This window comes from Gossypium arboreum, chromosome 4, assembly GCF_025698485.1.
Source record: "Gossypium arboreum isolate Shixiya-1 chromosome 4, ASM2569848v2, whole genome shotgun sequence".
NCBI lineage: Eukaryota > Viridiplantae > Streptophyta > Magnoliopsida > Malvales > Malvaceae > Gossypium > Gossypium arboreum.
This window is the reverse complement of record NC_069073.1, coordinates 93329587-93344331: the sequence shown is the minus strand read 5'-3', so window position 1 is coordinate 93344331 and position 14745 is coordinate 93329587.

Sequence of the window (14745 nt, the reverse complement as noted above, 5' to 3'; positions counted from 1 at the left end):
GTAAAAGTTATAATGTAAAAGTTACAAAGAAAAACTTATAATGTAAAATCTGTTTGTAAACAAGTGTTTTAAGAGCTATAAAGTTAGGATTGTCGTTGTCCTTAACCCTAGGTCATCTGACGTTCTCATGTTTAATTTTCATTGTGCGGAACAAAATGCCCTTGGCTTGTAAGTGCTTCCCTTACAAGACTGATGTCACGACACCCTAGTTCCTGTGTCATGACATTGACGGTAGTATGCATGGTTCAAAGGTGTGTCATGACATCCCTTGGCTATGTCACGACACCCAAGGAAATATAGCGATCCTGGCCTTCTACTTCCTATGTTGCGACATCAAACTCCCCGTGTCGCAACATAGTGACTAGCTTTTCAGTCCCTATGCCTTTGAATGGTCACCTTCACACTTACTAAGTGTGTTAGCTCGCCTTTTGGCCTCAGTCGGCCCCTATAAAAGACTCAAAATGTAATTTTTATTCAATTTAACCAACCTAAGAAAACATAAATTAAACATACTAAAATTTCTTGTATTCAAGCTCCTTAAGTTTGAAAACTAGTTTTATCTGCTACACCGAATTATAGCAGATCAAACTCCCCCTTACTTAAGTCATTGCTTGTCCTCAAGCAAAGCAAGACAAAAATAAAACATAAGACGTCCCTTGAGCAAGTATGATACAAATATTGGTTTTGGAGTACACAACTAGGTATTTTCATATTTACACATAATCTTAGCATGATATATAAACAACTTACCACTTTCAATTTCAAACACCTAAGTTTAGTATATTACAATGTACACATGCATTAAGGTTTTCAAACATATGCATCCATCAATAAATCATATAGGTAATTTGATTATCTTACCAGAATACGAACAATTGTAAATGCAATTACTTAATATGATTCAATTCATGAATAAATCTACCTATGTCACATAGGACTTTTCTGCTTGCAATGTTCTGAGGTTTAGAACAGGTATGGAATTCAATAATAGGAAGCATCAAAATAATTTAAAGCATGAAAATATTTTTGGATATCGTATTGTTCCCTATTCTCCCCATTAGTAATGCTTGCCCGCTCACTGCCTTTTTTCTCCTTCTCTCACCTTCATTATTTCTCCACATAGGAAGACATAACATAATATTGCAATTACAGCTAGCTCACGAGTTTTTGTGCATCAATGACTGAGTTTTTCTACTTTTGTGACTTTGTGACTTTTTGATATTTTTCATACATCTCACTTACAATTCTTTTATTTTTCATGTGCTTTTTCTACTTATTTGAATTTTCCTTCTGAAATTTTCTTTTGTTGCACATATTGACTAATCTATAGCCACTATATCACACTAATTCTTCCTATTTCACTCTTATTTTTACAAAATTTGTCATGATGTATCTACTTAACCCTCAATACGTATGGCCAAACATCTATAGTCATGTAGTTCAAGACCAAAGAAAACGGGTAAATACAAATTAATATTTTTGGCTTGGGTTTTGAATGAAGGTCCCTTAAGAAGTGTTTTTCTGGCTCAAAAATTGGTACTATGGATGAATACATAGGGTTAGCTTTTTAGCTCTAGGTGTATACCAAATAATGCCTTAGGTCATCCCTAGGTATCTCAATATTCACAAATTTAATCAATCAAACAATTGCAAATTCAACTAATTATCATACTACTAGCATGCTCGTTTCCCTAAATTGTCAAAACCTATCTATAGTGTAATATATAGAACTTAGTAGTCTAATAATAAAAAATTTAAAGTTATTTACTATCATAGCAAGTTTATAGAAAACACAATCAACCTATGTACATGCTCATAACCAATCACTTATGTTTTTACAAGCTCAAGTACACATTTGACAATAAAAATTAAAAGAAAAATATAGAACTTAAAAACAAATTTCCTATGTTACCCCCCACACTTTAGATAGCACATTGTCCTTAATGTGTAGCCCTAAAACAATAAGGAAAGAATTTACTTGATTGATCGTGACTTGCAATAGTCTATTGGTTGGTGCTTCCTTCCTTGTTCGTTATGAGTTAGAATAAGTTTTGCTTCTTTCATGTGGGATTCCTATACAAAAAAACTTAACAAAACAAAATTTATAAAACCTGTTGTTAGTCCTACTCCTAAAAACAATAAAAAATATCCAAAATTAATTACAATCCCAAAAGTAAAAAGTAATAGTTCAATCGTCATTTGAATCATCAAAATGGGGCAATTTCCCCTATCCATGGGTGCCTTTCCCTTGCCCGAGACATATCCTTGAGAAGTGCCACCACCCGTCTGATGTGTATGTTGGGTCGGACTATAGATGATGGGCCCCTTTGGCATGGAATATTGTGATTGGAATGTCGCCTCATATCATCCTCCTCCCTTTGGAAGCCTCGTTCAATAGCCTCATTCTCTTCCTCTTCATCTTCCTCATTTCTTTGCTCCTCGAATCTAGTGTTGAATGATCTGAATGTATCCAAGTTTGGTAGGCAGTTTTGTTCTCTGATATTGTTTTGTTGTACAAATTCTTGGCTAACGGGTCCTGATTCTTGCATCCAGTGGATCATTCAATCTATCTTTGCATTTTTGCTCGTTATTTCTTTTCAAGTCCTTTTGTTGCTTTCTTTACTGATGCGAGGATGTCCATTTTATGCTTTTATTCTTTGGTTCCAATCTGTAATTTACTTTCTCTGAAGCTCAACATATTTGAGTGTACATGGAGTCTCTGGTCAAACATATTGTCAGCATTACTCACAATCTTCTAATGGAACTTTAGCCTTTTTGCATAAAGCTGTCACAAGGTGAGGAAAGAAAACCCCAACTTTTTTACTACTAATGCATCGCTTCATGCTTTGGTCTATCCATCTACTGATACATATCTGTTTTTTCTACAAAATACCATACAATAAGATAGCTCAAAAAGTATTTACATGAAAGGCATCCAATGTAGGGGCTATTCTAGTACAAATAAGTTGCATCCACATCTTAGCTATTGGGAACGTAATTGCCTGATTAAAATTAGTCGATAACTCAGTATTCGGTCTATGGTTCCATAACCCTCTCCCTTGAGTTAAATATTTTAGAATGTCATCCTTTTTTATGATCCTAAATGTGTTTAAATCAATGTTATCTAAGAAGTCTTTTGCATAGTATGGGGCATTGTAAAATTCACATATTTCTTGAGGAGTAACCTGTACTTCTTTACCTTTTACCGCAACAGTTTTCCATATTTCATCATACAATCTCCTCATATCTTGATCCCTAAAAGAGGCATAGAACTCTTGAACTACCAAGATAGTTGTATTTTCTTTTGGAGTGACACAAAATTGCTCCCATCGATGGCTCGAACCCCCTTTCTTGAATAAAAGTTTTTCCTTGTAAATTAAGAAAATATTTTTTGGCATTTGGGTTTTAAAATTTTAAGGGGTTCGACACCATCATCGTTTCTTGTGCCTTAGTCTTTCTTGATTTCCTAGGAGGTATTTTCAATATAATTTTTAGTAGGAACACTAACAAGCTAACAAGAAATGTGTTTCAAAAGCAATAGAATAGTAGATTCAAGTTAGAAATCTTAACCTTGAATTTGAAATCTTTTTGTTCTCCTCCCTAGTCATCACATCTTTTTGTTCTCCTCCCTAGGATTGTGATGACTTCCCTTTTTAGTGAATAGTCAAACCTGCACCAAATAAAATGAGAAAAGATTGCACCAAAATAGAAGAGAAAGGAAGAACAAAAAAGAAAAAAGTTAGGTTTTGAAGAATTTTGAGATAATTTAAGAAAGTTTAGAAGTTAAGAGAGGCTTAGGGTTTGGTTAAAAGAGTGTTTAGAATTTAAAAGGGGGATTTGAAGGTTAAAAACAGGGTAAAATTGCTAGCAGGTTGAACAATCGAGTTGGGTCGACCCTGAAAAAAAATTGCAGCGATGTTGTGACATAGGGGTTTTGTGTCGTGACACCCATAGCTAGATTTCGATATCACGAGATTAGGGTTCAATTCAAATTTTGGAAACCTGGGTAAACTGTCCTCTGTGTCACGACACAAGGGTGTCGTGTCATGACATCGAGGTGATTTTCTCGAATTTACCAATTATGGTTAAGGTGTCGCGACACTGGGGTGTTGTGTTGTGACACCAACTCTGTTTTTGTCCAAACTTCCTATTCTTAGAGCGTCTTGGTATCTATTTAAATAAAAATGTAATAAAAACTATAATTTAAACTATCAATTAATTTAAAAATACAATAATATACAAAAAATTTTTATTCAGCTCAAAAGTGTTAAGTTTTACTACCTGATTCGTTCGTTAGTTCTATCAGTGTACATGTAGGCGCTTCTTTAGTTTTGTTCCTGACGGTATTAGTCCAGCATTTTTCGTGCCATTCTATGTTTCTTTTTTTCTCCCACTCCTTGAATCTACTCTTTTGTCCTGCGTCTAATACAAAAAATATCTTTCACAAATCGAAGTGGTTACCCATATTTTTAAGTATTTTATAATCTTGTGCTCCTAAATACTTTTAATAATTCTATTTATGTGAAATATTCTCATGATATGTTTCACTTACACTTTTAGTTTTTCTCCTTTTAAAGTTATTAGTAATCCTTGTAAGACCTAAAAAGTCTTCCAACACTAGGGATTTTTTTAAACTTACCTCAAAACTTAAAGTTATGTATTCATCCCACATTTTATACTTACGTTGTTTGATTAAGCCCTCTATCAATAGTTGTATTAACTGAGTGTTGATTTTATCATACGATAAAAAGTGGGTATTGTCTAGTTCCTTTAACTCTAGGTTTTTGTTTCTTGACAAGGTCATTTGGTTGAGAGTAACCTCTAAGATACTCAAAATTTTATCAATACGTATAGTTCCTAATTTGATTAATATTGTAAAATTCCAAGGGTTTTTGAATTTTTGAGGTGCCTGATTAAGGATTATTGTTTTACAAAGTTTATCCATATTGAATAGGTCTACCTTTATGTATTTCTCAATTTCTTCTTCAAGATTTGAAAACTTTAGTTATCCCTTTATCGGTTCTATAAATGGTAAAATCTCATAGAAAGTTTGAAATAGAGTCGAGACACTTTCCTCGTCACTTAGGACTTGACATTGTTTATCCTCTAATTTTGATGGAACCGATGTTGTTAGGAGAGAAAATTCAATTTTTGAATCAGTTATCAATTCCACTGTTCACTCTATTTTACATTGGACACCTTTTTGTAGCATTGTTTCTTCTTTGAAATCACTAGACTCCTTCTGATTATTCTCTCAAGTTAGGGTTTCTTGACTACTCAAGGTTTCACCTTCCCCAAGTACTCTTGCTACAAGGTTTTCCTCTTCCTTTCTGCTTTCACCTTGAGTTTGTTCCAGCTAGTGACAAATTATATTTAAGTCGGTGCCCCCATCATGGTCTAGTGAGTCTGTTGAGACTTTACCTTTGAGTTGACTCAATTATAGCATCAACAGTCTATGATTTTCCTAAATTACCCATACTTCATAGAATCTTTCATCATCAATTTCATCATCGTAATTTATTTCACCATTGGGCCACATGTAATCGAGTTCATTCATAATTTGTTTTGGTAGCTACTTCTGCAGGCATATTTCCTTTCTTCAAGTATAATACTAGGAATTCCTGAAATAAAAGCAGAGTGCAAGTAAAATAGAATTAGTAATAAAAGAATTTAAATTTTGTATCTATAATTTATTAATTTCCTAATTAAAAATTAAAATTCATCTAGTAGCGTTGCTTCCCCAGCAACGGCACCAACAACTTGCGCACCTTCGGACATACCAACTTCCAGAGTGTGAATACTACAACTAAAAGATATGGAAATGAGGTGGTGTCTGCAAGTATACGAGTCAGGTTGTAATATAGTTACAACGAATTAGGTAAGTACACCGAGGATCGTAACCAAAGGAGGCGAGTACAAAATTAATGTCAACCTAAACACAAATAGAATTAATTAGTCGTTTAAATATATTATGGTACAATAAAACATAAAAAGAAATATTTTGGGGGGTTTATAAATAATGAAAAATAAAAATAACAAAAGTAAAGTGAACTTCAGGTAAATAAATTATAACTTAACCAAATCTAAGTATGGGTGATTAGCTCACTTTAGTGATCATAACTAATTCCTATTTCGAGTTTCTACTCAATCAACTAGTTGCTACCCTAACAGGATCTCTTGATCTTTCACAAAACTAACACTTTGACACAAACTATTTATCTCTCGACCTTACAGTCTAGGCTGGTTCAGGGCTAGGGTGTTCACCAATAGGCCATACAAATTTTGGGTTCATTCCCACCTAAATGACTTCCTAGGGTTGTCAAGCCTAGGGTTTAATTTCTTTCTCTCCCCAAAAGCTAATCCACTAAGAAAACTCTACATAGCAATTAATTAATCACACCTCCACTTACTAATCCCTATAAAAGGATTAGTTCATTGTGGATCTCATGAACACAATAATCTTAATAATAAAAATAAGCATGAATAATGAATCAAGAGAAAGGTTTAAGATAATCCTAAATTGTATTGATTGAAACGCATAATCCACAACAGTTTGATTATGGTTATAACTCACATTCTTCGACAAACATGAAATAGAAAAAAACTAAAATAAACCTAAAGCTTAAAAGAAAGGAAAGAGTAAAGACTGAATTTATAAATAAAAACTTATAATGTAAAAGCTGTCCGCAAGAAAGTGTTTTACAAGCCTATTTATAGAGTTAGGCTTGTCGTCGTCCTTTACCCCAGGTCAGCTGACGTGCTGGTGTTTAATTTTCATTGTATGAACCAAAACTCTTCTGGCTTGTAAGTGCTCCCCGTACAGGACTGGTGTCGCAACACCCTAGTTCCTGTGTCGTGACATCAAAAGCAGTAAGCATGGTTCAGGGGTGTGTCACGACATCCATTGGCTATGTTGCAACACCCAAGGTAGTATAGCAATCCTGGCCTTCTACTTCCTATGTTGCGACATCGAACTCCTTGTGTTACAGCATAGTGACCAACTTTGAGTTCTTATGCCTTTAAATGGTATCCTGAACACTTACTAAATGTGTTAGCTCGCCTTTAGGCCTCAGTTGGCCCCTTAAGTCTAATAAAAGACTCAAAATGCACTCTTTATTAAATTTATCTAAACTAAGAAAACATAAATAAAACTTACTAAAATTGCATGTATTCAAGCTCCTCAAGTACAAAAACTAGTTTAATCTGCTACACCAAATTATGATAGATCAACCATCGATAATGTATGAATTAAATTGGCAGATCACGATACATGAAACTCTATATAAGTCCATGACGTAGAAACAATGGCATCATCTGTGAAGTCCTCCAAGACAGTAAAGCGAGATTTTGTATAATGCCTTTACGGCACATTCTATTTGGCCCTTGCGGCGTGGTTTGTCAAGTATCTCTGGTAAGTTGTGTGTATCTCTCTTTATGGTAAGTTATGGACAAATTCTGTTTGTTCTGTAATGAGTATGGTAAAGATAAGGTAATTTTTATGCTTCAGGTTAAGAGCTGAGTAAGATTTGTGAAATAATTGAATAAGTTTTTGGAAAGAACTATATAGTTGTATGATATTGAAGGTATTCACCATGATGACCTGACAATATTAGATATGGTTATATTTTTAGTTTCGAAGCATCTAAGAAATTGTCAATATGGGATCGTCTATATTATGAAATGATTGAATCAGAGTTACTTGGAATCTGTCATATTGGGGTTATATTTGGATTGAAATGATATTTTCTGAAATCATATGAAGTCTGAGTTATAGGTATTCTGAATATCTATGATTCTAAAAGTAATTAATGTGAAGTTCTTCTGAACGGTGAATATAGTGCATTGTTAGTATAGGTCTGTATAATATTGAACCAAGATATGTCTTGAGTGTAAGTTTGTTGGTATCTAGTTCTATGAAAGTATTCATCGAACGTATGTGTATTTGCTTGTGATGAATGTTTGTGAATAACTATTTGAAATAAGTGTATGTGTTAAAGTATGAGTAGTTGGAGGTGGGATATGTGGATATGTTTTGTTTATGAGTAAATACGTGATAAAGAGATTTGTGAAATGTCTAGAAAGATATTTAGTAAGATAGATAAGGAAAATATGGGTATTATAAGAGCATGATAGCTGGTGGGTAAGGGTATGCTGGAAAATAAATAATTTAGAAGAATGGTTGATGCATAAAAGACATTACAAGAAAATAAAGTATCTGCCAAGGTAATTTTGTAATAAGGCTTACTAAGTTCTCTTGATCTTACTATGTTCAATTTTGTATCACGTTTTCAGCAAGAGTTTGTACCAAGAGGGAAAATGACATGAGTGCGCCAAGGTAGAGGCTTAGAGGGCTATTAAGCATACATTGGAAAGATGGCGTAGTCTAGGATCGTGCATTTTGTTTCTGTCTTTAATAATCTATTATATTGTAAAGATCAGTATCAAGTCTGTTGTAACAAGTTATTTTATAATACTTCATTTGTTTTCAGATGATAAATTATTCAGTTGTTAAATAAAATAATTTGAGAAATGAGAAATTGTTAATTGTTTGATAAATTTTTAATCAATGTGTGTAGTAACACCTAAGATCTGGACATTGTGAATTGGGTCAGGTTGGGGATGTTACATAAATGGTAGAGTGATCTTGTATAATAAGGTTTGTTCTTGAATTGAAGGGTTAATTTGATGAATGGGTTAGTGATGAAACATTTAATGTAATATTTGAGATATTCGATGTATCTGATATGTTAAAATGAAGTTGAATATGAATTTGGCCTACTTGTTAGGTCATTGTAAATTGGTACCATTTGAACCATTTGTAAATAGGAGGTCACGTCATGACATTGAGCCCCTTAATGTTGCAACAAGATCAAGTCATTGAGTTATGTCATGAAGAGGAACCCTCGAAGTCGTGACGTCAACCTGATACTTTAAAAACTTTACGGTTTAGTCCTTATTCGACTCTAAGTTAATTTACGAGCTTTTGTCAGCTCGGAAAGGACTCGAAATTAAATGTATCACATATTGTGAATAAGTATTATGATTAATAGCACATTTATGTGGTTAAATTGAATCGTAGTTGCTTCGGCAACAAATGTGCAATCTCATTGCTTGGACACGATGACCAGGTCGGGTATGGTGTATTTGTAACACCCTTTAACCGTATCTGATGTGATGTGAATCGTGATAAGTTTTATAATTTATGAATGTCCGTTCTTGAAAACAAAATATTATCACGACAAAGGCAAGTGCACCTTATTGAACAGTAGTATAGCTTATGGCAACACCGGGATGTCGAACCCAAAGGAACTAAAAGTACTAATATTAACTTTCTTTTTATTATCTAGCCTAAAAATAAAGGGGTTTGTTTTATCTAAACTAATTACTAAACTAAGAATGCACAGAAAGTAAATTGGGGAAATAACTTTTGGGAAAACTGAATGATTTGGACAATACCTAAAGGAAAAGTCCACCTAGACTTCACTTGTTATTGACTCTGAATCAGACGATTTATTCACTTGACTTGATCCGTAGAAATCCCTAAGTTATATTATTACCTCTCTCGAGACTAACAACATCTAACCCTAGGTTGATTAATTGAAATGTCTTTCTAATTAAAACCCCTAGTGTTGCATTAACTCGATCTATGGATTCCCTTATTAGGTTTCACCCTAACCTGGCAAAATTATGTCACCCTATCTCTAGGCGTGCAATCAACTCCACCTAATTATGTTAGGTCTACTCTTACACAGGGACTTGTGCTCCTCTGAATAAGCACATCAATACTTGAATCAATATCCTGGAATATTAAAGCAAGAATTAAGAACTCATAATTAAGAACAAGTCAAATATTTATCATATAATTCAGATAATAATAACAAGATTCGTCATAGGTTTCATTCCCCTTAGGTATTTAGGGGGTTTAGTTCATATCAACGAAAGAAAACATCTCAAAAGAATAATGATAACAAAACATAAAGAAAACCCAAGAACTCTTGAAGGGAATTGAAGGGAGATCCTCAGTCTTGAAGGTGAATCCGGCTTCTGAGATGGATCAATCGACTTTCTTCGAGTTATTCCTTGCCTCCTACTCCATGTGTCCCCTTTAATCCTCCCCTAGTGTGTTTAAATAGGCTTTAGAATGCCTAAAATCCCTCCAAGGTGGCCTTTTCCGAATAGAACTCAACTTGGGCTTGACAGGGACACGCCCGTGTGACACGCCTGTGTGCAATTTCTTCAATCCGTGTTCAAGGCTGTTAAATAGACACGGGCGTGTGGTCTACCCGTGTAAGGAAGTCCAGGCCATGTTGATTTCCCATGTTGGCCCATTTTCTCCATTTTTGGCTCGTTTCTCGCTCTTTTTACTCTACTATGCTCACCTAAGTATAAAACATGAAATTAAAGGATTAGGAGCATCGAATTCACCAAATCTAAGGATAATTCATCCAAAAATATGCTAAGCATGGGATAAAAATATGTATAAATTACGGTTTATCAGTATCTAAAGTCGGGACAGGGGTCGAGGCATTACCAAACATAAACATAACCAATCATACAAAATCGAGCCCTAAAATTTTTGTTCAAATCAAATTCATTCATACATGTGCAAACTGTCCCTTATATGGGCCTACGAGGCCCAAAACATACATCGAGGGTGGTTTGAAACTAAACCGAGGACTTTAAAAATAATACGAAGACTTAGAAAATTTTCTTACTTTGGAGAGTCACACGCCCGTGTGGGTAAGCTGTGTGGTCGCACACACCCGTGTGGCCTGGGCCACGCCAGTGTCCTCAGGCCGTGTAACTTTCTGACTATGACATCGTCAACTAAATAAGGTTACATGGCCAAGTTTCATGCTTGTGTACTTAGGCTGTGTAGCGAACTAAATTTCAAAAATTATGTGCAGACTTCACACGGCCTGGGCACATGCCTATATCCTAAGGCCATGTCCTTCACACGGATGAGACACACGGCCGTGTCTCTGCCTGTGTGTTTACTACTGAGCATTCTATTTTGCATAATTAGGGTTCAGGGAACACACGGTCGGATCACACGCCCATGGGGCAGACCGTGTGTCATACACAGCCAAGACACATGCCCTTGTGTCTAACCGTGTGGACAATTTCTAGGCTATTTTCCAAGCCATTTGTCACCCTTAAGCACTCACACACTTAGACTCACTTCATGGCAAACATCATGGCACATTTGGTTACTCAAACATTTACAAACATGGTTAATATATGACTTGGTAGTGTCAACATATCACCTACTCAAACTATCATGCTTTCATATGGCATTCCACACCAAATTCATATTTTTCTATCATCTTTACTAACCTACTTTCAAGTTACACACTTGCATCACCTTTATTGTCATACACATTAATCATATTTCATACACCAAACATATATGCCATCCATCACACTCATTAATCATAAGCAACGATAACCACATTAAAGCATAAGCACATTTGCATACATGCACCAATAATTAGGGTTACAACCCAAATAATCAATATGAGCCAACCCTCATGGCCATATACAAAATAATCATAATACCTTCATGAGCCAACACATTTGGCTAATCAATATGACACATAACAAAAAGAACAAGTCCCTATACATGCCATACTAAAAAATGATGAGACTAGCTATACCCAAATATTCAATTGATAGTGTGATTGAAAAATCCGACGTCCTCCGATCCCCGAGCTAGTTGGCAACACTATAAGAAAGGAAAAGGAAAGGGGGTAAGCTTTAAAGCTTAGTAAGTTCACATGCAAATAAAATGCAACTTAAACAAGAATTAATCATACATTTAACACAATGAACATAATCTTGCATTTTATGAAATCTCTTAAACTTATCCTTCATATATATACACATATTCTTACCACAAGTTCATCATATCTCATGTCATTCTAATGAGGTTGATGTACATACATGTGCCCACTTACACATAATAACTTACTTTCTCGTCCTTGACGTATTCATCAAGATTACCCTTTAACTTCTCTTAGAACTACCCGTTGAACACTTGGAATACCGTCAGATACAACAAAATCTTGCACCTCAATGCCTCATATGTAGCCAATGCTACCTCATATCACATATCACATAACACATGTTGCTCGCTTTCGAGCTACTCACGGGTTTGCTCACAGAAGCTATAGCTCAGGATGCAGCTACACAAGCTATTCACACAAGCTGTCAGGTATCTGTTGTAACACCCCTTACCCGTACTCAACGCCGGAATAGGGTAGGAGGCATTACTGTACTCGAACGCAATCAAACACACAAAAACCTGCCCATAAAATTTTGTTCCAATTAAGGTCATTCAAACATATACTTAACATCCCTTATACGAGCGTATGAGGCCCAAACCATGCATCGGGAAGATTTGGGACTAAACCGGAAACTTTCAGAACCTTTACAACACTTAGAAAAATTTGCATGTTTTGGAGAGTTACACGCCCGTGTAACTCTCTGACTATGACATCATCAACCAAATAAGGTCACACGGCCAAGGCACACGCCCGTGTCCTTAGGCCATGTGGAGAATTAAATTCCAAAATTAGGTGTAGACTTCACACGGCCTGGGCACACGCCCATAGTCTGAGGCCGTGTCTCTCACACGGCCGAGACACACGGTCTTGTCTCTGCCTGTGTGTTTACTACTGGCATTTTTTTTGCATTAAATATGGTGCAGGGGACACACGTCTAGACTACACACCCAGGTGGGCTAGTCGTATGTCACACACGGCCTAGACACATGCCCGTGTGCCTACCCGTGTGGACAACTTGAAGGCTATTTTCCAAGCCAATTGCCACCCTTAATTGTACCACCACATATATGACTTCAATGGTACTTAAATACTCATAAACCTAGCTCATGCATGACAACTTCTCGTCACATTATACTTGTTTAAGACACCCTATTATGACAATCCATATCTTACCTTCACATACACAATAAGCAATATTTCTTAGATTTTTATGCATTTTTTTTTCATACCAACTTAGGCACCTACACAACATTTAATTAATAACAACCATAGGCCATATCATAATGGAATTTGGCACATACATACATAGATGAATAGGGTTACAACCTAATAATCTTTATGAACCATATCTCATGGACATATACAAAATGAATCAACTATCATCATCAACCAATACATTTGGCTAGACCAAGATGACATATAACAACAAAACCAAGTTCCTATACATGCCATATTCAAAATGTTGAGACTAACTATACCCAAATAATCCAATCGATAGTGTGAACGGGCCTCTGACGTACTGTAACACTCCTAACCCGTATCCGTTGCCAGAATAAGGTTATGAGGTATTACTTGACTGAACAAAACTTCTATAAGGTCAAAGATATTTACCATACATGAATTATCAACAATGCAACCTGTCTCATTGATTTTTCATAAGAGCTCTTATAAATTTCCAAAATGACTAACTATCAAAACATAACCGAATATCTAATAACAAATTAACTACTATCAAGTTATAACTAAAACATTTCAACACATTAGTTCAATTATAAGGCTTCTCTAAACAAAATAAGCGAGCCATCTTCGCATGGCTATAATTTATACAAAGACAAAATATGTGACAGCCTTAAAACGACCCTAGTCGGAATGTGGTTTCAAGACCACAAAACCGAGGCATAAAAATAATTTAATATTCATTTTGATGCCTATGATATGTGTTAATTCGTGTGTGACATTTTTGATGATTTGATTTAGGGTTATAAATGTGAATTTCACTAAAAAGGACCTAGTAGTAAACTTTGAAAGTAGGATAGGAAATGTGTGATGACTAATTGAAGCATGCATGCAAAACAATGGTTTTGCATGTCAAATACCCTCTTTTATAAGTGGTGGCGGCCATGACAAAGTAGGATGGGCAAAACATGTCATAGACATGTTTTGTTGGTGCAATATGGGAGGAAACATTAAACTAAGGTGAGGAATAAAGAAATGAAAAAAAAAAAGGAAAGAAGGTGTGTGATCCCCCATTGCCGTGAGTTGAAGAAAAAAAAAAAAATTTGTTCATCCTTTCTTTGAGCCAAAACTAGGAAGAAAAAGAAAAAAGAGAAAAGAAAAGCTTCATCCTTTGGTTCTTCTTGGCCGGTTTGAAAGGAGAAAGGTTGAAGATATTCGGCCATATTTGCATCTAAGTTAAGGTATGTTTGATGGTGTTCCATGAGATTCATGCATGTTTTTAGTTGCTAGCTTGAGTTCTAATTAGTCCATGGTTCAAAACTTTGCTATGTCATGGGGATGATATTCGGCCAAGGTGGATTTTGTGTTGATGCCATTGCATGTTAAATATGAAGCTTGCTTATGATACATGTGATGGTGGATTGATGGCTCTTGGACCTTCTTTTTAGCATTTTTGGAGTGAGACATTAAGTTCTTTGTTTAACCATGACCAAAATCGAAATGATATGGTGTTGTGATGTATTCGGCCATGGATATCCATAAGAATGATTTATGCTTATTGCATGGTAGGTAAGATTTGTGTGTTGGATATATGTTTGTATTTGGTTATAATCAACTTGAGATTTGGCCCTTGCACCTATATGTATATATGTTTGCACATGATGTATTGGTATGACATATATACTATCTCAAGGTATATATTTACTTGTGATGATGTTTTGGTTATGAAGTAAATGATAGATGTGTATTGAGCTACAATATGTAATGCATTAGTTAGTAAAAT